General features: G+C 43.8%; 1 protein-coding gene across 1 annotated transcript in view; it reads left to right on the forward strand.

Annotated features, from left to right (window-relative positions):
* Positions 1 to 22,997, forward strand: part of SPECC1 (sperm antigen with calponin homology and coiled-coil domains 1) — a 588,472-nt gene that overhangs the window by 42,214 nt on the left and 523,261 nt on the right. The gene's annotated exons all lie outside the window — the stretch shown is intronic.

Below are 22,997 nucleotides of genomic sequence, written 5' to 3' on the forward strand. Positions count from 1 at the left end.
ATTTGCGTTCCACGCTGGTTCCGTGGTTCGAGGTTCTGGGGAGATCCGGAATTTAAAGCGACATGATATACAAAGATTACATATGACTGGAATCCAAGGTCCAGGGTCAGTAGTGAGAACACAGTACGGAGAGTTGTAGCATAGTAGATGACATCCCTCAAAGTTGCTGGAGGAGTAGGGAGGTATGTGCGGCATTAATTAATTTAAGTCATTAGCAGGGAAGGGGGAAAGGTAAGTAAAGGAGTTACGAGAGAGGGGGGAGGAAGAGAGGTGGTAGAAGAAAACGAGAAAAAAACTCCTGGTATTTTGTAGAGCTGCACCATTCTGGGAAAAATGAGAATCGCGATTCTTTTGCTTAGAATAAAGATCACGATTCTCTCACGATTCTTTAAAATGGTTAATTTAAAAAAGAAAAATCAGCTGTAGACGGCGCATGTGCAATCAACACGCCGCTCGCTCCCGAATACATCCGCCCCTTTGAGAAAAGCATCCGCCCATTATAATAACCAGCTCCGAGCATCGTGTTGATTGTGTTCAATGTATTTATTATTATTACACAGGATTTTTATAGCGCCGACAATTTATGCAGCGCTTTACAACATTAGGGCAGACAATACAAGTACAATACAATTCAATACAGGAGGAATCAGAGGGCCCTGCTCGTTAGAGCTTACAATCTAGGAGGGAGGGTCAAGTTATACAAAAGGGTAATAGCTGTGGGGGATGAGCTAATGGAGAGATTAGTGCAGTTGTTAGATGGAGGCAGGATAGGCTTCTCTGAAGAGGAAAGTTTTCAGGGATCGCCTAAAGGTGGATAAATTTGGCGACAGTCTGACAGATTGGGTTAGCGAATTCCAGAGGATGGGCGAGGCTCGGGAGAAGTCCTGGAGGCGGATATGGGAGGAGGTGATGAGGGAGCTAGAGAGCAGAAGGTCTTGGGAGGAACGGAGGTGGCGATTAGGTTGGTATTTTGAGACTAGGCTAGTGATGTAGCTGGGGGCAGAGTTGTGGATGGCTTTGTAACTTATTGTTAGTATTTTGAATTTAATTAGTTGGGTGAGTGGTAGCCAGTGGAGGGATTGGCAGAGAGGGGTAGCAGACACTGAGCGGTTTGTAAGGTGGATGAGTCTGGCAGCAGCATTCATGATGGACTGAAGGGGCGATATTTAAAGGTAAGCCAATGAGGAGTGAGTTGCAGTAGTCAAGGCGAGAGATAACCAGGGAGTGAATCAGGAGCTTTGTGGTTTCACTGGTTAGAAAGGGACGTAGTTTAGAGATGTTGCGGAGGTTGAGGCGGCAAGCTTTGGAAAGTGATTGGATGTGGGGCCGAAAGGAGAGTTCAGAATCCAGGATAACACCTTGAACCCTGACATGTGGGGACGGGTGGATGGTTTTGCCATTGCTCTTGACAGAGAAGTCAGGGGAAGAGGCACGTGGGGGAGGAAATATTATAAGCTCGGTTTTTCAAGTTGAGTTTGAGGAAGTGGTGTGACATCCATACAGATATGTCGGTTAGTAAGTTAGTGATGCATGAGGAGACTGATGGAGTGAGTTGAGGGGTGGAGAGATAAATTTGTGTGTCGTCAGCGTAGAAATTATATTGAAAGCCATGAGAGGCTATCAGCTGACCTAGGGAAGAGGTGTAGATTGAAAATAAAAGAGGTCCAAGAACAGAACCTTGGGGGACCCCAACAGAGAAGGGAAGAGGAGTGGAGGAAGTAGAATTGTAAGTGACGCTGAATGTGCGTTGGGATAGGTAGGATGAGAGTCACTGAAGAGCACAGTCACAGAGACTGAGGGAGTAAGGGCTCTTTCACACGGGGCGGATCAGTGATGATCCGCCCCGTGAACACCCGCTTGCTCAGCGGGGATCGCTCCGCCGATCCCCGCTGAGCAGGAAAATGACAGGTCCGTCGCTGCACACTGTACAGCGACAGACCTGTCAGAGCGCTGCTCTCCCCTATGGGGGATCGGATGATGACGGACCGTAGAGTCCGTGGTCACCCGATCCAATCCGAAAATGGATGGAAAAGTAGGTTTTTCCTCCGTTACACTTTTTCGGAGCGGGTCGGATGTCAGCGGACGTTCATCCGCTGACATCCGCTATTCCATAGGGATACATGTATGTCCGTTTTTCATCCGAAAACGGAAGGATGAAAAATGGACATACGGATCCTCCGTGTGAAAGAGCCCTAAAGTTTTTTGAGGAGGAGGGGGTGGTCAACCGTGTCAAAGGCAGCTGAAAGATGCAGAAGTAGGAGTACAGAATAGTGTCCGTTGGTTTTTGCAGTTAGTAGGTCATTTGTGATTTTTAAAAGAGCAGTTTCTGTGGAGTGTTGAGGGCGAAATCCAGATTGAAGGGGATCAAGAAGGTTGTTTTCAATGAGGTGGTCACTCAGTTGGTTGTAAACCAGGCGCTCAAGTAGTTTAGAGGAAAAGGGGAGCAAGGAGATAGGGCGTAGGTTGTTAAGATTGGTAGGGTCCAAGGATGGCTTTTTAAGTATGGGAGTGACCAGTGCATGTTTTAGAGCATTGGGGAAGATGCCAGAGGTGAGGAAGAGATTGAAGATGTGGGTTAGAGAATGTAGGATGGGGTCAGAGGGCGACCGTAGCATTTGAGAGGGAATAGGGTCCAGGGGACAGGTGGTTAGGTGGGCGATAGAAAGGAGTTTAGCAACTTCGTCTGTAGTAGCAGATTTGAATAGGGGGAGTGTCAGTTGTACCTGTTGACATGGGGGTCTTAGCTAGGGGAGATACCTGTAGAGTGGAGATTTCATCACGGATTGTATCAATCTTGTTTTTGAAGTGATTAGCGATCTCCTGGGCAGTGAGTAAGTCAGTGGGTGGAGGACAAAGTAGAGAGTTGAAGGTAGAGAAGAGTTTACGGGGACTGGATGAAAAGGTGTTAATAAGAGTTGTAAAATAGGTTTGCTTGGCAGTGTGGAGGAAAGAATAGCATTTTTGTAGGGCAGATTTGTATTGGTTGAAGTCTTTGAGAGACTTAGTCTTGTGCCACAGATGCTCAAGAGCGCGACTACGTTTTTTGAGAATTTTAGTGTCATCTGTTTGCCAGGGTTGTAGGGGTCGAGGCCTGATTCTGCGTGTAGTGAGGGGAGCGAGCTTGTCCAGGGTGGAGGACAGGGATTTGTTGTAGATGGACGTGGCTTGGTTGGGGCAGGACAGGGGAGAGATTTTGTCATAGAGGTGGTCAGTAGCAGAATAGAGGAGAGAGGAGTTGAAGTTGCAAAAGTTTCTACGGGTGATGGTTAGGCGATTGGAGGGAAAGGTGGTGGAAGACAGGGGAGAGAGAAACTAAAAATGTATAACCATACATCTGCCCCTTTGAGAAAAGCATCCGCCCCTTGCTGTATTAAATGTATAACCAGCCCCGAGCATCGGGAGCGAGCGACGTGTTGATTGCGCTTGTGCAGTCCAGGCCGGGCACTATGCTCTCTGCTGACTGACATCAGTTCCGATATCATATCAGGGCCATTTGCGTTCCACGTTGGTTCCGTGGTTCCGAGGTTCTGGGGAGATCCGGAAAATCAAGCTAATCCAGCCTGGAGATGGGGGGGGGGTGAATCGAGATTGCGATCTTTATACGATTAATCGCACAGCTCTAGTATTTTGTAGAAAATGTGAAATGGGTCCAGTAAAACCATGTTTTGCGAATGCAGGCTTGATTTCCTTCAATTGCATGAAATCAGCTCTAATCCATTGGTGCACAGTAGGGGTAGGAGGATTTCCAATGTGGTGGGATACAGGCTCTAACTACATTAAGGAGATGTCCCACTAGCCCGCAACTGCACCTGTGCGAGCCGCCGTACAGGTACGGTGATTCGCGCGGCGCTGCCAACCTGCCGCAGTATATGTGCTTGAGCTGGTTGGGAAGTGGTTAATCCTTTTCTGTTGAAGAAATATGGTTGCTATGATAATTGAACAAGGTCCTAGGATACACACTTTTTTATATGTTTGTTATAGTTTTTCTATTGTGATCGTCATGTGTATGACGTTTTAAACGTTTTTCTCTTTCTTAATTGTTTTTTTGTTATGTATTCATTTGTAAATTATTTAAAATTAATCAAAAGAATTTCAAAGAAATTCTGCAGTCATATTTATTGGGTGGAGCCCCAAGTCTGTATATCCCGCTTTATATACATAAAAAACGATTGATATGGAGGTATCCTCTGCGCAATCCTCTGAGTGTGTGTGAGTGTGAATAATAAAATGGTTGCTGCTCACACTGTAATGTGTATTCCCACGCCCTCTGTGATAATATAAAATTAAAAAGTGTAGCGCAACACAATAGTTAATATACATGCCTGAAATAAAGCATGTAAAAAAAAGAATGTGGTGGGCCTTGACCTGCCAGCCTACCAATATGCAGGAAGAATGTAAGCTGTACATTTATCTTCTCAATCAGCACATCACCCACGGTTATTACCTCTTGTATCTCTTGACCTTCCCTCTTAGATTGTAAGCTCCAGGAGCAGGGCCCTCTGATTCCTACTGTATCAAAGTGTATTGTATTTGTACTGTCTACCCTCAAGTTGTAAAGCGCTACGTAAACTGTTGGCGCTATATAAATACTGTATAATAATAATTATAATAAACTAGATGACCCCTTTGAAGATCTGCATTACAAGCATTTGTTTCAAAAAATGTTTTGTAAGGATCATGTCATATTTCAGCTCAGTTCTCATCCTCAACCCTGAACTTTTGGTGCATTGAATGAGATTTTCACTGTGGCTTTCATAAAAAATCTAGGTTGTAACCTTCAGGAAGCTTATACTCACAATCTGATCCAGATTTTTCTGGAGACTTGGCCTTAGAGGACCTCCGATTCACAGCTTATAAGATCACAGTTTCAGGAAGTTGCCGGCTCCTGCTGTGTGTAATGCAGAGTCTTGCCATCCTGCCTCTCAGTTTTAAAGCTTCTGTGGTCATAGGATTTTAAGAGCTTTGCCCATCAACCAGCATAGGACATTGACTTATTTTGCTAAATCATTATTTTGTAATTTTGAATGCTGTTTTGATGCAATGTTAAAACAGAACTCCGGCGAAATTTTTTTACCATGTCCTTGTTGCTGATCTCCTACCTTCACCAACTTTGCCATCCATGTTCTTCTGAGCTCTGTAGTTCCTCTGCAATAGGCTGCTGAACTTGCTGAAAACCATTATTGCCTGCTGACTTCCTGTTTGTAAGACCGCTGCCTTCTCTCCCTCTCCTAAGCTCAGCCAGGGGTCTGAGACGCCCCGTTGTAGTCCTCTGAAAACGAGCAGGAAGGAAGCAGACATGTAGTGGGCGGAAGGGGTCTCACAGCCACTGGTCTGTGCCACCCATGGAGGAGGTGTCCTCCTTCTCCTCTCTCCTCCCTCCTCCTCCTCTGCTTCTGCCAGCAATCCGCACCTCCACTCCATCCCTGCCGCTCCATCTCACTCCATCTCACAGCCACTGGTCTGTGCCACCCATGGAGGAGATGTCCTCCTTCTCCTCTCTCCTCCTCCTCTGCTTCTGCCAGCAATCCGCACCTCCACTCCATCCCTGCCGCTCCATCTCACTCCATCTCACAGCCACTGGTCTGTGCCACCCATGGAGGAGGTGTCCTCCTTCTCCTCTCTCCTCCCTCCTCCTCCTCTGCTTCTGCCAGCAATCCGCACCTCCACTCCATCCCTGCCGCACCCCCCCCCCCCCCCCGCCTGCTATCTCCATGCAGAGCGGGGATTATCATCAGTAAATACTTGTATGACACAATGGGGATCTCCCGCGGTGTCAGGTATTGTTATATGAGAACACCGATCACTGATCTCCCGCCCCCTGCCATTATAGGAACAGTGCACTGTCAATCATAATAACGGCGGGGCAGGGCATCAGAGATCGGTGTTCTCACATACAATACCTGATACCACGGGAAATCCCCACTGTGTCATACAAGTGATTTCTGATAATAATCCTGGCTTTACACTGGTGGTCCCTGACATGGTGGTCCCATGGTGGTCCCTGACATAGTGATCACTGACAAGCGGCACTGGTGGTCCCTGACATGGTGGTCACTGACAAGCAGCAATGGTGGTCCCTGACATGGTGGTCCCTGACAAGCGGCACTGGTGGTCCCTGACAAGCGGCACTAGTGGTCCCTGACATGGTGGTCCCTGACAAGCGGCACTGGTGGTCCCTGACATGGTGGTCCCTGACAAGCGGCACTGGTGGTCCTGACATGGTGGTCCCTGACATTCAGCACTGGTGGTCCCTGACAAGCGGCACTTGTGGTCCCTGACATGCTACACTGGTGGTCCCTGACATGGTGGTCCCTGACATTCGGCACTGGTGGACACTGATAAGCTGCACTGGTTTGCATTTATATTAAATGCATTACATTTATTGATTTAATTTAAATTTATTTATTAAATGAATTAAATTAATATTACCGTATAACACGCACCTTCAATTTAAGAGGGAAGTTTCAGGAAAAAAACTTTTTTTTTAAATAAACCACTTTGAAGCAAAAAAATGGTCAATGCAGCCTGATTAGTGCCCATCTGCAGCCTCAATGCAGCCTGATTAGTGCCCATCTGCAGCCTAGATGGAGCCTGATCTGTGCCCATCTGCAGCTTCAATGCAGCCTGATCTGTGCCCATCTGCAGCTTCAATGCAGCCTGATCTGTGCCCATCTGCAGCTTCAATGCAGCCTGATCTGTGCCCATCTGCAGCTTCAATGCAGCCTAATCTTTGCCCATCTGCAGCCTGATCTGTGCCCATCTGCAGCCTGATCTGCGCCTATCTGCAGCCCATCTCCCATCAATGCAGCTGCCTGATTAATGCCCATCTGCAGCCTCACCATCTCTCATCTATGCAGTGCAGGAAATCATTGAGCTATCATCTCCTATTTACTCGGCTCTCAGTTGGCAGTCACATACACAGTCTCGCCTCCGCCATCGGAATTGGACCAGCTCCTGTGATAAACAGAACACTGGTCCAATGCCGGTGGCAGAGGCGGGACTGTGTGTTGGACGTGAGAGCCGAGTAAGAGCCGAGTAAACAGGAGATGACGGCTCGGTGAACTCCGGCGGCGCTCGTCCCCCTCCTTCCCCTCCGAGGTACACTCTCGGCGTATAACACGCACCCGTGATTTGCCCCCTATTTTCAGGGGAAAAAAGTAACATGCCGATAAATACGGTATATTAATATACATTTATATTAAAATGCTTTGCATTTATAAGGCTGTAACCAATCATAACTTGTGCCCATAAAAGTGATCTTGCCGTGAATCCACCGCAGACACCACTTTTATCTGAAACCGGACCACTCATTGAAGAAGAGAATACCGGGGTTATGGCAGCTAGCTGCTACCATAACAACGATATACCTCTTCAAACAGCCGACGTAAAACGACGGTGGGCGGTCCAGAAGTGGTTAATGCAGCTGGTTCTCTGGCTTGGATTTTGTGATCAACTTACAGGTCATGAATAGTAGGAACACTGTAGCACTGATATTCTGGTGGGCAGGTAGAAACTGTCAGTGTGATTGGCTGCTGGTTGTGATTTTACGGCATAGCTGTCTGTTCTAGGGATGAGCCGAACACCCCCCTGGTTCGGTTCGCACCAGAACATGGGAACAGACAAAAGATTTGTGGGAACTTGCGAACACCGTTAAAATCTATGGGACACGAATGTGAAAAATCAAGTGTTAATTTTATAGGCTTATGAGCAAGTTATTGCCATAAAAAGTATTTGGGGACCCGGGTCCTGCCCCAGGGGACATGTATCAATGTAAAAAAAAGTTTTTAAAATGGATATTTTTTCAGGAGCAGTGATTTTAATAATGCTTAAAGTGAAACAATAAAAATGAAATATTCCTTTAAATATCGTGCCTGGGGGTCCCCTTGGTCTGCCTATAAAGTAGCACCTCTTTCCCATGTTTATCACAGTACCACAGCAAAAGGACATTTCTAAAGGAAAAAATGTCATTTAAAATTGCTTGCGGCTGTAATGTATTGTCGAATCCTGGCAATATACATAAAAAATCATGAAAAAAATGGCGTGGGTACCCCCCAGTCTATTACCAGGCCCTTCGGGTCTGGTATGGATTTTAAGGGGAACCCTGCGCCTAAATTTTTAAAACAAATAGTGTGGGGGGTCCCCCAAAAATCCATACCAGGCCCTTCAGGTCTGGTATGGATTTTAAGGGGAACCCCGTGCCAAAATTAAAAAATAGCGTGGGGGTCCCCCCCCAAATCCATACCAGACCCTTATCTGAACATGCAACCTGGCAGGCCGCAGGAAAAGGGAGGGACAATAAGAGAGTGCCCCCCCTCTTGAACTGTACCAGGCCACATACCCTCAATATGGGAAGGTGCTTTGGTCCCCCCCAAAGCACCTTGTCCCCATGTTGATGGGGACAAGGGCCTCATCCCCACAACCCTGGTTATGGGGGTCTGCGGACGGGGGGCTTATCGAGATCTGGAAGCACCCATTAACAAGGGGGCCCCCAGATCCCTGTCCCCCCCATGTGAATGGGTATGGGGTAAAAAAAGTGTTCCACTATGTAAATCCATCGTCAATCACGGCGCCAACGGTCCCGAGAGAAAAAAAAAATGTCAGCTGTCCCCGGCGAAAAGGCTGCGGTAGGCGGGACGCCTACCATCGAGGTGGAGTTTTTCCGTTTTTTTTTTTTTCTTGGGACCGTGGGACGCCGTAATTGATAGTTTACATCACTGGACACTTTTTTTTCAAAAACTGTCTGCTGTCGTTTTTACTTTTTTGACATTATGAGGCGTTCCGCGGCGCTTGAATTTCCCAGGAACGCCCCATATGTTCAGTTCATCTTAGAACAAACGAACACCCGATGTGTGAGTCGAACTTATGTTCGACTCGAACCATGGGCTTATTCCTAGTCTGTTCCATTTCTTTTGTTTTCCACCTGCTTTTATTTGGGGATTTTTTCATTATTAGTTGGTATTATGATGTTTTTTTTTTTTTTTTATCCGTCACTCAGTAATGGGTGGTCACTTTGGGAGTTTGAGAGTTTTTGCTGTTCCATTGCTTCAGTTTTGATCTTTCTATTTGGTGTGATAATTTATTTTTAGGGATGAGTAAGTCAATTTTGGCTGTGCCATAGCCATACCTGTCCCCTGGCCCCTGCCCCCTGTGAAGTTGCAGAGTCTTTCTCCCCCTGTCTCCACAACCCCCGGGGCAGACTCTTCATTTGTGGGTTTCATCTGATGTTGAGAATATGTTTCCCTTTGAATTGGAGCTACATATTTGTCTGTAAATGTTCATGCTATATCCCCCTTCCTTTTTTAGGGTGATTTAATATATATATTGAAGCATGTATTGTTTGCATTGTTAATTTGATATTTAATTTACAGACACCCTGACAGCAACATGCTTCACAAAAACCATTGAGATTTATGATGTTTTCCATGTCTTTATGTTGATTGGTCCAATCATTGATGGATTTTGTATAAAGAGCCTTTGCCTTCTATGTACTAAAATGTGGAAAATTGTTGCATTCCTGTGTTTTTAACCTGTTTTATTCTGATATGTTCAAAATAAAGGTGGTCATTTTTACACTTTCCTTGTTGTTACATGACCTCCATAAAAGTTCCATGGAACAACAACAAAAAAAAATGGAGAAAAAAATAGTTTTTTACTTCTTTGTAATTTTTGGGGGGGTGGGGGTATATGAGCCTCTGTACTAGACCTAGCAACTTTATAGTTCATTTCATATCTCCAATCTTTCTGAGATGGAAAAAAGTACCCTTTAGCCAAGCCTGGACATCTGCATAGACTTAGGGTGGTAGCATTGCCAGGGGCCCCGCATTCCCTAATTGTCTGTATCACATTCCCATGTATGAAAAGGCTTCAGATGGCCATTTTTCCAACCACACCATCCAACTGCATTGTAACTGTTGCTGGCCCTGTGCAGTTTGTGCAAGCAGAGTGTACTAAAAGTTGACTCGCTCTTCCTGTTATCAATTCTAATTGTATTGAAGCAAAATTAATAAACTGCCTCCTTCAGGCCCGCTACCTCCAGGCTCTGTATTTTATGTCTATGTCTGATCTAGCTTACAGGGGCAGAAAGTATCAATTTGACCCAGCTTTTACATAGGTAACTAATTCCCTGGATTTGCCGGAACAGTCCCGCATCTCTGTCCAGATAATACTGTGTCCTGGATTGTGTCCCGAGAAGACACCTTCCCCGTTTAGTGAGTTACAGAGCATATGCAGTAACTCAAAAAAGGGAATTTGCTAATAGCTTTCTGGCTGTGAGTGGGTGATTACAGAATATATGATGGCGGGATCACCTGGGAAGTGGATGTTATCTGGGCAGGACCACCCTGAAAATGTGCATGATCTGGGTGGGATCACCCAGAAGATGGGCCATGGGCAGGGGGATGACATTGTGCCAGGTACTAGGATGAAGATGTTGGTAAGTATGCTTTAAGACAGGCAAACTTCCATACACAAATTCCATTTACATATGATATCTATGCTGGCCAGACTCGATGGACCACTTTTTTTTTTCTTCCGTCACTTTTGTATGTTTCTGTGTTATGGATGGGTATGGCACCTATGATGGTAATCATAAGCAAAAACCTACATATTTTAAAAAGAAAAGGCAAATCACAAATAACACTGATATTTTTTTTAATTATTTGGTAGCAGTAGAACATATTATATTATAATATTATATATATAATACAGGATTTATATAGCGCCGACAGTTTACGCAGCGCTTTACAAACATAACATTTAAATGTCTCCAAGTTTCTTGAAAAATTTTAATAAACATTTATTTGACACCTTACTATAGGCCACATCACTGGTTTTCATTATTGTTGAAAAATAAGCAAAATATGCTTATAAAATAATAATTAAATAGTACATTTCAACATTTGATCACAGTTGCTTACACATTGGACTCAATATATGGATGTTTTGTACATGGTTATACATAGTTACATTGGTACAGCTTTGACCAGTGTAACTATGTATATATCATACCTGCTGGGTGCCTCCAGAAAGCTAGAAGTCACTGAAGTAAACACTACTCTTCTAGTAATCTCCACTTGCTTCTGGGTCCCATGCTGAGCGGCTGGCCTGCATTCTGAACACAGGAGGTCGGCTGCTCTGCATGGGTGCCATTTAGAGAATGCAAAGCAAAGTATTCTCTGAATAAATGCAAAGCATTTTCCGATTGAACAAGGTGGAGGGTGTGACATCACCACCATTCATTTCCATCTAGTCCAATCAGAGAAGGTTTTCCATTCCTTCAGAAAAAGCAAAGCCGAGTGGCCAAACTTCTGTGTTCAGAATGCATCAGGCCAGCAACTTAGCATGGAAAGTAGTAGTAGAGATCACTGGGTAGAAGTCTACTTTAGTGTTTTCCAGCTTCCAGGGCATCAGCCAGGTATGGTACATACAAGGTTACATTGGTCCAGGCTGGACAATGTACAAAATATCCATACCTGGTGTTTTTTTTTAAAGAAGGCTAATTGTTAAGAAAAGAAGGACTACTAACAAAAAAGTCTTGGGAATTATGGCATTTGAAGGAATAGTCATAATTACAGGTTATTAAAGAAAAACAGATTTAGTCTATGAATGCTACTCATCCTAGGCACCACCATATTGTAATTCAACATAACCCCCATCCTTTACCATTTCATAGACTGTGCAAGCTTGATGACTTGCAGCCTCCAAACCATCAAGTTTATGTTGTCTATAAATTGACATGTGTTGGGGATTATATTGAATTACATTATGGTGTAGCCTAAAATCAAGTGTATTTTACATTTTTTTTACACTATTTTGATCTTCCACACTAAATCCAAATGATCCAAAACAAATAGCTGATGCACATTGGTGATTAGGTTTCACTTTACATGTGTTTGCCAGCAGTTTATGTCAGTTTGATGCTTTGTGTAATCTTTTCAAAGGATAAATCAGGTCCTTTGTGGCAGAACCCGTATTCAGCATTTCCAGGATTTGCATAGGGATCCAAAGTGCCAACGCTAATAAGAACTACATTGGCCTTCATGTGGAGATGGCTAATGAACCTACATTTATAACGTTGCATGAGTCCTACCTCAACTTCTCTTCCAGATTCAGGGTAATGCCCATACTTTGTACCTGGAGGAACCCAGGGACAGTCTCCTAAATTTCTCTCACATGTTTCCTTACCTGCAAGTTCTACAGGGCTAGCGTAGTCTGATCTATTAGCAGATTTGTTGTCAATTTAATGTGGAACTTTAGTCAGAAAATTAAGTCTGGCTAGATCACTTCAGGCTGTCCCTTTTTGTAGGTATAACTATGTAAGATATTAAAATAAACGCATAAACTGTTAGAAATCCAGTAATACACTGTCTTACCCTGCTCTGCACATGCTCAGTTGCGCTCTATTTTTAGGCTCATGTCACATAGTAACTATATGCTTTATTCATTGAATGATAGCTGGTTTGCTGACCTGACGTTATCTAATTGGCTGTTCAAGGTGTCATTGTCGCTGTGTCCTTGCAATGTTGCTGTGAGCAGAGCTGAATGTACAGAGCATTCCTGAAAAGGCCACATCTGAAAACAATTTCCTGTTCTCTCACAAGTTAATGTCAGCACTGTTTTGTCTGGCATCAGCCATTTTCTGCAAGGTATAATATTAAATGATAAAGGATAACCCACCCAAAATTAAAAAAAAAAAAGAAAGCATGTCTTGGATGGCATACATAAAAAATAAATAGCAATCTACTTGCTGCTTTTTCTTAACCTGGACTTGAACTCAAAAAATAAAGGAACGTTATGGGGAACATCTAGAGATGTTAAAGTAGAACTTTAATCAGAAAATTAAGTCCTGCTAGATCACTTCAAGCTGGCCCCTTTTGCAAGTATACCATAGCCAGGGCAGCCTTCACAAAATTTCGGGGCCCCTTATACAGCTTTAGGCCTGGTCCCCCCTGGACCTCACCACTAACATTCCCCATGGCCTGAAAAGCGCTTTGGAAGTACTACAACATGGGCATTTTTAACCCCTTCTTCAGCCGCTAGCGGGGGTTAAAAGCACCCCGCTAGTGGATGAAAAGTGCCGCTTAAACAGCACTAAAGCGCCACTAAAACGAGCAACGCTTTACCGCTAACGCCCCAGTGTGAAAGGGGTCTTACAAATTAATATATAAAAATTCCAAATCATCAGTGCTTATAAGGCCCCTTTCACAATGATGGACCCTGTTTTTCAGGCGGACCCAATTGAACGCCTCGTTGCTCTCTATGGAGCAGTGGATGTCAATGGACAGTTGATGTCTTTGCAGACGAAACGCGTCGGGTGTATGATGCTACCTCAACCATCTGTCTACTGCACTAAACATATCTTTTTTCGTTTGTATGAACTTTGTTTTTACCCGAATTTTTATTGGAACTTTTTTATAATACAATAAAATTTCCTGGTAATCCGGAATTTACACTATGTGGAGCCTTTTTTCTCCTTTTTCCTCTGTCTCAATTGTATGAGACCCAAAACGATCGCTAGAGGACGAATCCGTGGTACCGCTCAGGATCGGGGATCCTTCCAGGACCCTCTTGCCATGGACCAAGGACAGCTGTAACCTTACCGTACTTAACGGTGCAAGCTCGTACGACTCACCGCCAACGGCCTGTGAGTCCACCACGTCCGGTAAGGGCATTTTACATTACTTTCTGCCTGGTCGAGTATTGGAAAAGTCCACCGGGGATAGGAATAGATGCTACTGTGAGATTTACATCTATGCTCCAGGATTCCTCTGTTAGATTGAATGAACTGTCCAATACCCCAGGGACCTGCCATTTATCCCCACCCCAATTTCTACCATATATGTTTGTGTTTGATCTGAGGGTCTGGGATTATTTTTACTGTGTACACATAATTCACATTGTTTTATACCATACAGCATGTTGCTAATAATGGTTTTCTTAGATTACTTGATTTTCTAACTGGTCCAGTGTTTTTCCTGCGAGGTCTAGCAGGACCTAGTATTTGATATATACACCGGTGTGTTACATAATATATTTCACATTGTTATTGATTGGCACATTATAGCGCTACACTTTTTCTTTCTTTCATTAATGTCATGACCATATTTGGGTAATGAAATCACCTAATTTTATCTGGACTGTATTTACATTACTGCGGTGACGGGGAATCTGTCCTTTAGCAACAGGAAAGCATTGTTGGTTGGTGGCTCACTGTGGTGTCTGCAGTTACATTGTTTGGTGGCGGGCCATTGTGATCGCTGGATGATAGATTTACATTGCTGGACGATGTCACTGACTATGAGTGTATGTGTGTTTATTTACATTTGGCTTTTTTGGGAATGGGTACTAGGGAGAACTAATGCACCCCTGTACTCATTCCCCTGGGAGAAGCTGGATATCTGTGGACCCACTTTTTATAAAGAGGGCTTCCATATTCCTCTTACTCCTCATTCACATAGTGAATGAGGAGTAAGAGGAATATGGAAGGAGGGCCATCTTCACCCAGTCGGGATGCACAGGATTTCCATTCAGCCATGTGCAGGCAGCCTATTCAAATCAATGATAGACGAGAAGCTTCACAGACCTTCACAGATCTCCAAGTGCATCCGCAACTGTGTCTGTCTGTGTTCAGATCCTTGCATTAGTCCCGCACAAATTTACAGGTGGGGATATGCTTGAATATCTGTGCAGGTCCATGCAGCCATCTACCTGTCATTGACTTGCATTGGTGCATGTTCCCCATGCGATTTTTTTTTCACCAATGGCTTTTAATTGTTAGTTTCACCTTCCATTGACATTGATAGGGTTCACTGCTAAGTTCCAGATTTGTGGACTTCCCTCTGGGTATGACATTTCTCCCACAAACTGAACCCAACCTCGTTTGCTCACCCTTACCCACCAGTTATCAGTTCAGCAGTCATGGGGGGAGGGGCAGTTCTGACGTTAGGAAGCATTCCTCTACAAAGATGGCCATCTTCATAAAGAAACACAAAACAAGGCATGGTAAGTCAGCAATGGGCATATAAACAGGTGCAAGGAGACGATGATCGTGATTGGTCTTTTGCCCTCTACTTTCTTTTTTGGGCACAGCTTTTAGAATTCAGGTCCTTTTTAAAGTACGGCTATCATAGAAGAAATATGTGAACTGTCATTTCTATCCTGCCCCTGAAAATGCCAGTTGCCAAGCTGTCATACTCATACTTTTAGCTACAATTAATTTTGTGAGTGTTTTATATACTGTATACCCATTTATGAGATTATCTCTCAACATTTATAGAATAATGTATGCTGTTCTAAATCTGTGATAGTCACTGTATCTTTTCTACAAAACATTTTGCTCTCATCATCAACCTCATCCGAGATCAATTAATAAAGTAGTACAGTAAAAGAAAAACAATTTTTTTTTTTTTTTTTTTAAGTATTGGAGATTTTAAATTAAAAACAAATGCATGCAGATAAAATATGCATAAGTCATGTGTTCCTTGTCAGTTGCTGCCATTTTTGCAGTAAAATATCTTCCATACATGTGTTGGCATGGTGAAATATAATTCAGATGACAGCAATACAATTTTGTTTTATGTCTGTCTTTCTTTTCCTTCCTGCATGTTCTCTGTTCCACTGGCCTGTGCCTGTCTGTCATTGTCATCCTTTAACCTTATCTGTTCTTCCCTTATTGCTTTATATGTCAAGTCTTTCAGCACTTCAGAGCAGAGTTTGTAATCCATTGGTGTAGTAAGAGAGTAATAGAGGTGGTAGTCATGCAGTGCTTGTGGCCCTTGGGGGTTCCAGCTTTAAAATTGATCTTTTCCTTAAAGTGGTGTTCCGGCCAAAATTATACTTTTTAAATAAAAATACCCCTATAATACACAAGCTTAATGCATTCCAATAAAGTTAGTATGTAAACTAAGGTCTGTTTTGTTAGTTTATAGCAGTAGTTTGTTATTTTATAATCTTACAGCAGGCTGTGGCCATCTTAAGTCTGGGCATCTGAAGCCAGACTGTATTTCTTCCTGGATCTCATCCTTGCAGATATCGCACCTGCTCAGTGCAGCACAAGCAGTGTAATAGGTTTCAGGTCAGGTTTCCATAGCAACGGCAGTGTCAGAGGAAGTTGCCGCCCCTTCCCAGAAGGCATTGCAAACAGGAAATGATGCGATGGGCCGCGGCCAGGGAGGAGGAAGTGAAAAATGAATAAAGCAGATATACAGTAAGTGCTGAGAAAATTTTTTTTTTAAATATCCAATTTGTTTACAGTGCACAGTTTAGTGAGGGATGCTGAAGAGTTGTAAAAGTGGGTGGAACTCCACTTTAAACACTGCACGAGGGCTGCATCATCCCACTGCCTTTATAAAATTGTTTGTAGTGTTTGTGTTCTAGTAAGGTTAATCATACAGGAGTAAAATTTTGTTTGAACACTCAAGCATTCAAAATTAAAAAAAAAACATTTGTCAAAGCATGCTATTGGTGATATTATGTTCGATTGCCATGCCAATTGTTCAAATTTAATGTTCAGTTTCAGGATTCCCAGAAGCAATGTAATGTTTATGCCTGTGACCATACCATGTATATCATATATAAAACAAATTCATGTTCATGACAGACAAAAGTACTTGTCATGTCTTGTCACTTCTGGATTAAACTTACCACATGTACAATACAATAAGTATAATTTTTCCAGAATCTGTGCAATGCCATTTTCCCAATAGTATAGCACAGAGCGGCCCCGAACCTCCTACTCTGGGGTCCCATACCAGTGCTCTAGGCTCCTTCTCTTCTTTACACAGCATGGCTCAGCCCTGCCCTCCACTCTCAGCTCAAAGGATTTGTTTGACAGCAGTAGGAACCAATGCCTCCCACTGCCTCAACAAAGCCTGTGAGAGCGGGAGGAGTGGAGAGAGCTGCTACACACGGGCAAAGCACTGGATTGAGTGAAGGAGAATACTGCTGCTGTGACATTTTTCTACTTTAATACAGGGAATGCATTAAGGTAAGAAATGTCTTGGCTTTGCAACCACTTAAGGATACATTTCCCCAAAGAAGACAAAGAAGACACAGACAGCATTAAAAACCTAAGATAAGTTATTTTTGAAACAGGATAGTAAAACATGAACAAATAAAGAAATGGTGCTAGCACAGGCCTAGGCTTATCCACTTTGGCCATGTACGTATGTCACTTCCTCTGATTATTTTTACATTGTGTGTTGTGTAGAGTAGGATAATCCTGACATAGCACACAGCAAACAGAGGTCTAAGGATGTGGTTACACAGTTGCTCTCAGTATATGTTTGGATAATGGGAATGGTAGGCTTCATAAAATGCCAAACTAGACCATGATCAGTATTAAACAGCAGGGAAACAGCATTACCTGGTGCAGAAAAAGCTTTCTGCAATCAGTGTCTAAAAAAAAACTGTCTGTGTTACCCATAACAGGCAATTCTCCCATACCTATATTGAAATAATAAAAGGGCAACTTTTATTGATTGCAACAAACACTTAGGCTGCATTCACACTTGAGCATAGCAGGAATTCGCGTTCCCACTTGCATTTTTTGGGCCTTTTGCACACAACGCCTGTCACGCCTAGGGCAGCCCATTCACTTGAATGGGCTGCCCTACATGTGACAAATGCCCCAAAGTAGCCCCAGAACCTTTTTGGTCACAGAGCATTGGGCGTTTCTTCAGTGCGCATTTGTAGCGTGTTTTGTCATGCAACAAACACGCAGCAAAAGGCACGTTTGCTGCCTGTGCTTCAGGTGCCATTAACAATTAATGGCAAAGCAAGACCCGTGATTGCAATGCGTTTCCAAGATTCACAGCAAAACATATATTTCTGTGTGTGTAGGAAACGTGCAGGTATGAATACAGCCTTAGCGATCTTCTGACTCTTTTACTCTTTAACATGACATGTTTTAAAAAAAAAAAAAAATACTTTAATGTATCATACTAGTATTGGTCATGATAGGTAACAATTCATAAACATAAAATCCTAGATCTTTTTTTCCACTCCAAGTCCAGGGGATATTCAGTGGTACTGTGTGGCAGCTAGGTGTCATTTTGATGCATGGATTTTTTTGGACTGGCATAGTAAATATTCCCACTCAAAGCAAAGCAATGTAGAGTTTTTCATAGAGTGGAACTTAACCATTTGCTATAATGTGCAAGTAGGCTTGCATTTCAGTTTTCCCTTCTTCAGCGCTAACAGCTTAATGCTGTCCACTGCTGCTGCCATCTTCTCTGCAGAAATCTGTAGTGATGTACACTGCGCAGTAAGCTGTGATTGTCAATCAGATGCTACTTTAAAGATTCCAGATTATGTTTAGATGATTTTTAAATGGTTACTCTGGGTTTCTAGACCTGGCACAACAGGCTTAGTCTTTGCATTGCATTATAATATAAGCCCAACGTAACAGATGATGAAAATGTATAATAACTAAGGGGGTTTAGTATCACAGTCAGGCCTAGAATAAAAACCAGTTATGGTATCTACTGGAAAAATGGGATTACCTTAGAGCCAGGGTATTCTCCACATTGCAGCATCAAGCGCTAAAGGAACACACATAGTACACCTTCGAATGAATACATGTAGTACTGTCCGGCAGAATAACCCTGGATGAATGGGGAGCATGTGATCAGGTAAGTAAATAGTGACCATCAATGCAGGGGGACTTGCACAGCCCCTGACCAGCAATGCAAATGGGAAGGAGGTTAACAGCACTGCCCTTAACCAGCAATGCAAGGTCGGGTGCTTAACAGCACTGCCCCTGACCAGCAATGCAAGGCCAGGTGGTTAACAGCACTGCCCCTGACCAGCAATGCAAGGCCGGGTGGTTAACAGCACTGCCCCTGACCAGCAATGCAAGGTGGGGCAGTTAACAGCACTGCCCCAAACTAGCAGTGCAAGGTGGAGTGGTTAACAGCACTGCCCCTGAGCAGCAATGCAAGGTGAGGCGGTTAAAGCAAGGCAGAGATTGGGGGGGGGGGGGCACTGCCCCAACAAGCAAAACAAGGAGGGGATTTAAAAACATTGCCACTGACCTCCAGTAAAGGTAGAGGGGTTAATATTACTATGGCTACTGATTCCAGTGCTAGGAGCTACCTTTTACTGCCACTGACACCAATGATAGGCCTTATTTTACTTCCACTTACCCTTCAGTGTACATTGCAGTGCATTGCAAAAAATGCATTAGGTGCATTCAGTGCAATACAGTCCATTCATTTGGAACAAGCTGCCTAACTCAATATAATTTACCTCAGGCCCATGTTGTACTCCAACCTGATCAAACAACTAACAGACACTTTCTGGGCTCTTCCAGACTGATAATATCTACTTCCAATAATGCCACAATGTTCACTCTCCTGCGTTGTGTGATAAGTCTCAACGTAGTGTCAAACTCCTATTTCGATATATTGTTTATATGTATAGACTGGGGATGTCCAAGTTAACTGTAAGCATAGGAAAACACAAAAGCCACGTAGGCCTAGCATATTATCGTCAATACATGTTTTTATTAGAAAATGTAAAACAGAGGCAAATATACTCACAAACCAATGCTTGCGTGATGGCTTTAATGTTTTAATGTTTTATGTTATTTTAAAGCCATTGGTTTGTGAGTATATTCACCTCCGTTTTACTATTTCTAATAAAAACATGTATTGAAGATAATGCTGTAGGCCTACACGCCTTTTGTGATTTCCTATGCTTACTGATAATATCTACTGTCCCAAGAACCATTTTACCACCCTGCTTTACAGTCACTAGTTGTAATTGCATGGCTGTTGAAACACAAGTCTTGAGGGACTAAGCAATTACCATGCTACTAAAATCTACCTTTCATAAGGTATAGCATTGCACATGGCAAGGCATATTTTACCTGCTGCAAGGAAAGAAGCTTTCAGAAAAAACATTGTGGGAAGAATCCTCATTTTTGTACAACTAGGCCTGGATCAGCACTTTGCCTTGAGTAGTCAAGGGTCAAATCTCAGCCTTTGCGATCTTATTCCAAAGAAAACTAGCCTCCCATTTATTCGTCAAGAATTTTGCATATGGTGTCTCTCATATGACTCCTCTGGTACCACAACCTGTGACCCTGTGGGACTTGAATATGACTCTCATAGCTTTACAAAAACCTCCCTTTGAACCTTTTAGGGAAATTCCTTTATCCACTTTCACTCGTAAGGTTGCTTTTCTTGTTGCCATGACCTCTGCAAGACATACACAATGTGTAATTTGGCAGCCTTGTGCTGTAAAGCACCCTTTTTGATCTTACACAATGATAAGGGGGTGTTGAGGCCCACAGCTACCTTCCTTCCTATGGTGCTTTCGGCCTTTTACCTCAACCGGGACATCGTTCTTTCATCTCCCTTTCCAGGTTCAGTACATCTAGAGGAAATTTCACTGCCTGAATGTAGTTCTTGCTGTATGAGTTTATTTTTCAGTCACTGCTTCCATTAGAAAGATTATCTCTCTCTTTCCTGATGGTCCCTGTAAAGGGAAACCAGCTTTTTGCTCCACAGATCATCATGCAAGCTTATGGTTTCACCTGTCAAAGCACGCTCTACTAGGTTAGTGAGGGCTTCTTTGCATCAGGCAAAAATAGACTCTAGCTTTTTTTAGCCTTGCTCTCCTATGGATCATAGGAGTGCTAAAGCCCGATGTTGGCTGACGTCATTCAGCCGGTCCAGGCTGGGGAAAGTACACCCACGTGTCTCGATCGGCAGCTGCACTGCTGGGAGACTGAGTCAGCTGTTCCCTCCCCAGCCCAGTGCTCCAGTGAGCGCTGGAAGGGTAAAACAGAGAGCCAGTGATTGACAGCCACAACTCTGCTCAGAGCGGAGGGGAGAACTGAGCAATCAGCTGTGTTTTTTTTTTAATCAGAAAATAATTTTTATCGTACAGAAATGCAAAAAAGTACAAACAACCGGATTATACACAAAGCAGTACTTCCGGTAAGAAAAATCAATAAACAAACGTCAAAACAGCAATTATACATTTTAGAAATCGAACCCCGAACAATATCCATTTATCATGGTAATGTTTATATACTTCATATGAACAATATGATGTTCAACATTGGCATATTCTGGGTAACAAAACCAAAAATAAAGAACAGAAATACAACTAAACTAACTTCCAGACAGGGGTGGATTCAAGGGGGGGGCGCAACGGGGCTATTGCCCCCCCTGAGAATTCAGGTGAGTGGGTGGGTGGGCTGCTCCGCGGGTGAGAGAGCGAGCGGCTCTGTGGGCGGACTGGGCTGTCGGTTGGTGAGCAGGCAGGAGGCTCGGCGGGTGGGGGAGAGTGTGGGCGAGCAGCTGGGCTCAGGGGAGCAGACAGATGATATCATCTTTCACTGCCCGGCACCCGCCCTGCATCCCTGCAGTGCAGTTCCACCCTCACTGTGCAGGCAGCCGCAGGAAGCAGAGAGATGACGTCATCTCTCTGCTGCCTGACTGGTAATCTGCTGCCTGACTCTGGGACACAGCAAGAGACCACCTTAGCAGGAAAGTGACATAGCAAGAGACAATCTGCAACGTGTGGCAGGTGACGTTGCATGTGACAATCTGCAACGCGTGGCAAGTGACAATCCGCATCTGGTGACAGGCAACATGGCAAGTGACAATCCACAACGTGTGGCAAGTGACAATCCGCAACGTGTGGCAGGTGACGTGGCAAGTGACAATCTCCAACGTGTGGCAGGCGACGTGGCAAGTGACAATCCACAATGTGGGGCAAGTGACAATCCGCAACGTGTGGCAGGTGACGTGGTAGGTGACAATCTGCATCTGGTGACAGGCGACGTGTCAAGTGACTATCTGCATCTGGTTACATGGCAAGTGACAATCCGCAACTTATGGCAAGTCACGTAGCAAGTGACAATCCGCATCTGGTGACAGGCGACGTGGCAACTGACAATCCGCATCTGGTGACAGGCGACGTGGCAAGTGACAAGCTGCATCTGGTGACAGGCAACGGTGGCAAGTGACATGTTCAGGGCTCCCACTGTTTCTGCATTATGGTGAGTTGAACTATTTCATTTTATATAACAATGTAATAATAGAAATAATGCGCTTCAATCATCCTGACATCATATCAACCATGGTGCTGTGATGATTGAAGCGCTAACACCAGCCATTGCCCTGATAAATTTCCCCCAAAAATTTTTTTCTGGCAGTGCCCCTCCCGAGACTAGACTCTGGGTCCTCCCCTGCTTTCAGAGTGTGTGTCGTCCTGCAAACAAAGGTTGCAGTGTGCATCACCACTGACCATTCTACCTTAACCTTAAAAGAGTTACAGTTCAAATCTTTACCATCTATACCTTTACATTTGGAGCAATCTATCACGAACCAACTGGGGTGGAGCTACCGTAGGGGTGTCCAGCCATTCCTGCCAGATCTTGATAAATTTACCACACGCATTGCTATGCTGATATGCATGTTTCTTTCTAATCAAGATGTCATTGACCTGTTGTATCCATTGGTGCAGCGTAGGTGCATGAGGGGAAAGCCAATACCGTGCTATCAGTTTTCTGGCTAGGTAAAGTAATCTAGTCAGGGCAAGGTATGTATTAGGTGAATACAGTTCTTCCTCTAAACCACCAAGCAAGCAAGTGACTGGGCTCAGCTGTAGTTGTATTTGATATATTTGATTATATTTATAACCCTTATCACCTCCTGCCAGTATCTCCCCAATTTTGGACAGTGCCACAACAAATGTATTATGCCCTATACACACGGTCGGATTTTCTGATGGAGAAAGTGCGATCGGATTGTGTTGTCGGAAATTCCGATGGTGTGTGGGCTCCTTTAGACTTTTTCTGTCGGAATTTCCGACACACAAAGTTTGAGAGCAGGATATAAAATTTTCCGACAACAAAATCCGATCCTTTAAATTTAGATCGTGTGTAGACAAATCCGATGCACAAAGTGCCACGCATGCTCAGAATAAATTAAGAGACGAAAGCTATTGGCTATTGCCCCGTTTATAGTCCGACGTACGTGTTT

This window comes from Aquarana catesbeiana, linkage group LG02, assembly GCF_042186555.1.
Source record: "Aquarana catesbeiana isolate 2022-GZ linkage group LG02, ASM4218655v1, whole genome shotgun sequence".
NCBI lineage: Eukaryota > Metazoa > Chordata > Amphibia > Anura > Ranidae > Aquarana > Aquarana catesbeiana.